General features: G+C 43.9%; 1 pseudogene; it reads right to left on the bottom strand.

Annotated features, from left to right (window-relative positions):
* Nucleotides 1–2093: 2093 nt before the first annotated feature.
* On the bottom strand, nucleotides 2094–5517 carry LOC147412361 (syncytin-A-like; annotated as a pseudogene).
* Nucleotides 5518–6115: the final 598 nt, after the last annotated feature.

Here is a 6115-nt window from a genome sequence, read left to right as displayed (position 1 = left end):
AGCACCACACTTGACAAGTTGTGAAATCGGGTAAGTTGTTCTCAAAACCCAGAAAGGAGTGAAAAGGAACATCATCACGTAACATGACTGAAAGGTAAGGGCTTCAGTATTTTACATCCCAGCGACACGCAACATCCAGTCTGTCCCAGTGGTAGAATGCTCTATTTGAAAAGGTGTACAAACAGAGAAGAGACAGTTATAGAAGTTCGAAGAAATGTTCAACAATATCTACAATCATTAAAAAAACCCCAGCCAGTCAAATACATTAACCTTTTAAAACTTTACCTCATTTCTCATCGTTCTCCAAACATTTAAGATAATTCGCCCAACAATATTGATTTCACTCATTGTATCTGACCCAAATTCATCCAGCTCAACTGCAAATCGATTCTTTTCATCTAAAGACATTAAAAGAGAACAGATTTAGGCAAGTTACAGGACAGTCAAGACCGGATCAAGCTATCCCTCTTCCAATCTGAGCTCTCTAGAAAAATAAGAATTCATAAAGACTGTCACCGATTGCACAAGATTGTGTATTTACCAGTCTTCCACACGATCTCGAAATAACACTCCCCCAGGTTTTCCTGCTCTTGCACACCCAAGATAACGCTTCCTTCGTTTGCATTGAAATGGTGTCCATGGCAATATATTTTCCATAGCAAATATATTGGTTAAGCAATGCCCAATGTTACTTGAAAGCTACCTGCATGCACATGAGTGCACAACGTAAAAAAAAAAGTTATTTCTGCCCTGAAGGATTTCTAACTCAAGGCTTTACTTGTAAAGTGAGTTCTGGATAGCCCAGACGGAAAGCAAGCTCACACTTAGGGCATGACATTTTTGAGAGGAGCTCCTCAGTGTCAACATTTCCTTATCTTCCTCCTGCAGCTCAGGCAGAAAAGAATACTGACCTTACAAGAACACGAGTTCTTAGAAACATTTTAAGCGTTACACATTCCACTCCTGGGTGTGCATCTACCTCCTGTCACAAGAACACCGGTCCTATGAATACCAGGGCTGTGGAGATCACACCTACGTCCTGCAGACCCACTCCAATTTTATGTCCAAAGATGTTAAGGGCTACAACCCTGGTTCCCTTCGCTAGAACTGAACCCACGTTGTGTGGGACTTCACAACTGCAGGGAAGGAAGCCCAGCTGTGAAACACACAGGGACATCGCCGTTAAGAACCGTGCAGCTCCCAGAGAAGTGACCTTTCTTCTTTGAGGAACTCTTCATCTGCACCCCAATTCCAGCACCTTGAACAACGGCTTCTGTCACAAAGGCGGGTACTATGGAGAGCTTTGCTGATGGAACTAAACGCATCAACTGCAGTGCAGACACAGCTGTCCTGCAAGGCAAGAGCTGCGACTCAGCCTTTGAGGACAAAAGCAGAGACACATTAGTTACCTGTCCCAAACAGAAGAGATTGCTCAGCCGTACTTCTACAGCAGAGCAGTAAACCTTGGTGGTCATTGGAGGGCTAAGAAACTTTTGACTGCAACACTTACCATTTCTCTTACCAAAGAAAAGGCAAATCTTGAAGTGTGAGGGGTCACAAGTTTTTCCGAACAGCCTTCAATACCTCTGAAGACTGTACCAGAGGCACTACTGTTGCAATCAGTGCATCATCTCCATTTGAGCCATCAGGGGAAGGTAATAACAAGGTTCATGCAGTCAGTTATTATTGCTGAAGAACAAATTGGAGACCTTTGTGCTGGAGGAAATTTGTGACCTTTGATGCCAATTTGTATTTAAACTTCCACGTGTTCCTGTTTTCATATATTAAGCATTTAAAGATTCATCAATGTCCAGTTGACAGCAACTTTCAACTGAAGATGCGAGTTCGTTCTCATGGTTTTCTGTCCTTGGGAGATGTCTACAAGTCAGACCTTTTCTGAACAGGTCACAGGTATCAAAAGCACGAAAAAATTCTGAAGGCATCAAAAGAGTGCACAGATGTTCAAACCTCAAGGAAGGAGTGTGTGAACACAGCTCTTCTGAAACACTGTGCTCTCCTGGCCAGGTGCGGAGACGGGAGTTGGAGAATCCACAAAAGACTCAATATGAGTTATATCAGGAAACTCCTTTTATTGTACAGATGCACTTTCTTATATAGCATAATTTTCCAAAGTCATCATGACTTGCAGTTTTTCATAAACTCTAATTGTGCTATACACACATCAGTCATCTGCTTCTACCTATCACTTTACTATTAATACTAATGCGTTCCGCCTCATACGGATGTTAGCTTCTAATTCTTCTATTCTGACCCTCAAGGTCGAAGCGTCCTTGAGGCCTACTATATTAGTTTAGACAAACTGTTCAACAGAGTTTTCCCTGTGCAGGCCCTCTAGCATTCCATGCCTGTTTTCAGCGAGCTACGCTCCCACAATTCCCCCTTTTTCGTTTTGCACAAATAAAACTCTGTGAACGAGACTCGATATGCCTTTCTGCAGCAAATTCCATACAAAGCCTAACCCTAGCAATAGCAATATAATTATAATAAGCCATCGTATGCTTTCTTTGATTAAGCCTAATAACCAAGGGGAGAGATTTCCAAAGATGTTTGCAGCCATAAGTCGAACAAATTCGTATCCTTCTGAATCTTTTGGCTGTGCTCCTTCAGCCACCGCAACTGCTGATGAATCAATTCTCCACGATCGCTCAGGTTGAAGCAACACATCCCTTGGACATCTTCACACCCATGACCTTGTGCTAGAAGCAAGAAATCAATAGCTGCACGGTTCTGCAAGACCGCACGTCTTAAGCTATTTTGATCTAATAGCATCTGTTCTAGGATTTGTGTAGTTATATTAGACTGCTTTTCTGACCAGCAAGCTAATTTCTCTATTTGCTTGAGTGCTTGTGCTGCAGCTACGCCGGGCGCGAAAAATGATGCAAGCACTCGAGCAGTGGCAGACCACAATTCCACATTATCATCACACATCTCCGTCAGGCCGGCTGCGGCCCGTCGCCTTCGCTTTTGGGACAGGAACGAGATATTCAAGATATTCAACCACTGCCTATGACTTGGAGCTAATGCGCGGTCGCCGCAAATCAAGAACATATTGGGCGGTAGCTCTTTTGTTGTCCCATTGCTCCCCCTTTTTTTTTTTTTTTTTTTTGTGAAAAGCAGCAAAGTGCGGTTAACAAAATATCTTCTATATAATGATGACAATAACACTGCGTCTCACTCACTCACACATTCAAATATTGATAACCAGTTTCTACGCTATCACACAAGGAGCTCCTTTACACCATTCACACAAAAGACACAAGAAGACACCTGCAAACATGATTACTACAATACCAACCACAACACCAAGCAGACTAACCCCATTCACGTAGTTAAATATCAGTGCAAGTGGTGAAAATACATGTTGACATCAATGCCAATCGGTGCACAGTGTGAACATTTAGCAAATTACAGAACCAGACCAGCAAGAATACCTTTTTCCGTAGATGGACCGTGTCTGCCCCTGCAGCGAGCCAGATGAGTCAGGGAGCCCCTCCGAGAAAAGGTCCCGGGGCGCGCCTAGGGAGTCCCGGTCCTCATTGGCTCCTGCAGCCGGACAGAGATTGTCGCCTCTGGGTTGTCAACTGAATCTGAGAAAACTCAATAACAACTATGTGTTATCAAGCAGGTATTCTCCATTCTCCATTGCACTTCAAGAAATCTGTCAAAGGCTTTTATATCTTTTATGCAGATCCCCCTTTTTTGTATTTTTTTTTTTAATTAGATTATCTTTACAAGGAACTTGAGAGCTCTTTCATAATGAATACTGCTTTTCAAATTACACAACTTTATAGGCAACTTGTAAATGAATCCTGAATTTCTTTGCCTGTTTTAGATAAAATGTCTCATATTTTACAGCCAGCTAACATCATGGATAAAAACAGCATTATGAAGCTTTCTTTTTGACCAGACACATACAGATCATAAGACAGTTTAAAAAATAGTTTTAAACTAAGGACCTGCTTTGACCCTATTGCAATGACTGAAAAATTAAGCACTTTTTAAACCTGCCTGGCAAGCACAAACCTACAGTGCGATTAGAATTTGGTACGCCGTGTAACTGCGGAAGTTTGATTTACAGAGGGACTGAAATGAGTTTACCTTGGCTGATAAAGTGACCCATTGTCCTGCAATTGAAACATCTCTTTTGCTTGCCTCCCTCCTTTCTATCTATGAGGGGCTGAACCGCACTGTATACAGCAGCAGCAAGTAAGGACGCGGTACCATTGGTGCGTTCTATAACTTTAAGCATATCAGCTACTTGTGCATCTCTGGGTAGGGTACTTAAAGCTTTTTTTGTTGTATCATTAGCATTCTCAAAGGCAAACACTTTAAAAACCTTTTCCTTCATTCCCTCAGCCAAATCTGGATGACTTCTAATAACCTGATCTAAACGATCAATAAAAGAAGGAAAACTTTCTTGTGGACCCTGCTGAATGTTGGCAAAGGAACATATCTTTCCTGGTTCCCTGACTGAAATCATTGCTTGGTAAGCTAACTGCTGTGACAATTGTAATACCTCTCCTATAAAACCTTGTTGTAAAGCCACGCTCGCAAAAGGACTTTGGCCTGTTAGCATTTGTGCTTGTACCCCATACAATGGATCCCCTTGCTGCCTTGGTCGTGCAGCCTCCTAGTCACAGAGTTGTTGCCAGGCCTTGGAGAACATAAGCTGCTGAGAAGGGGACAAAAGAATGTTAGCAATCTGTTGTGAATCAAGTGGTAACAAAACATCTGCTGTAAAAATAGATTGTAATAATTGTTGAGTATAACTAGATTGAAGCCCATATTGTGATACTGCTAAACGTGCTTTTTCAAGGATTTTCCAATCAAACGGTTCCCATTTTCTACCTCCTGCCTGATCTGTAACGATAGGAAAGGCAGAAGGAAGAAAATTTCCTTCAATTAGGGCATCACGAATTACTCCTTTCCATCTTCGTCCTGCTTCTTGTTCACTTAATAGCGTATTTGACAATGAAGTAGTTGGCACAGGCATTTGCGACAAAGGCACTGGTAGTGATGACGGTACAGCAAAAGGATTATGAGTCGCAGCGTTTTCTGGATTCTTCTTGTTGCTGTCCGCTGCTGTATTGAGTGCCGATAGTTTGTTTATGAGTTGCTGTAGGACTTCATCAAGCAGTTCCTTTTTCTACTTTTGTTTCGACATGATCCCCGGAGAAAGAGAGTCTTCCTGTAGGCAGGCCGTTGTGACGGTGGGATAAGGGCGGGATTCTGGGCGGGTCGTTGTGATGTCGGGATAAGGGCGGGATTCTAGGTGGGTCACTGTGACGTTGCGATAAGGGCGGGATTCTGGGAGGGTCGTTGTGACGTCGTGATAAGGGTGGGATGTTGGGCGGGTTGCTGTGTCTTCAGGATAGGGGTGGGATTTGGGTGGGTCTGCTGGTTCACGTGCTTCCCCCTTTTCTTTGCCCAAGCCCCCTTGTAGTTTTTCCGTGTTCTCTTCCGAGTCCCTTCTTACTGCGATCGCGTCGCCGCCATTATGGCGCACCTCCTCCTCCGAGGGTGCAGTCCCCGCGGAGGCCCCACCAGCCCCCGAACTCGCGGTCTGCGTCTGATTAGCAGGGGTCAAGGGAGGTGGAACAGGAACAGAAATTCGCGTAGAAAAAATAGAAGTAGTAGTTGTTGGTGAAGAATCGCCAGAGGAGGGGGTAAAGGCAGCAAAGGCAGAAGCTGCAGCAGCCCTTTCAGCTTTCATACTACGTAACATCTCCATAAGCAATTTCCATAACGTGGCGTACTTGCCTGCTTCTTTTGCTCTCGCTCCTCCCGAGCTTATATCTTCCCATAACTCTTTACCTATGGCCTCCCACATAGCGAGTTCAAAAGCAACTCCCACAGAAGGGATTAAACTTCTATTCCATGCCCATAATAACAGCCCTTTAAGAGCCGAGGATTCAGTCCTCTCACTGAGAGTATGTGCTGGAGCAGATTTAGGACAGCCTCCTGTTGCTTGTCCAACCCCATCTGTCTCCCCGACCGCTCACCTGATCAGGGTGAGATTCCGTAATCGTTTCATGACGAGGTGCGCACCTTCTTTTTCTCTCCTCCTTCCTGGCAACTATGTGAGTCACTGCTT

Source organism: Leptosomus discolor, unplaced genomic scaffold, assembly GCF_034619465.1.
Source record: "Leptosomus discolor isolate bLepDis1 unplaced genomic scaffold, bLepDis1.hap2 HAP2_SCAFFOLD_43, whole genome shotgun sequence".
Lineage (NCBI taxonomy): Eukaryota > Metazoa > Chordata > Aves > Leptosomiformes > Leptosomidae > Leptosomus > Leptosomus discolor.
Note: the sequence above shows the minus strand (reverse complement) of the source record. Positions and strands in the feature narration are given on the sequence as shown.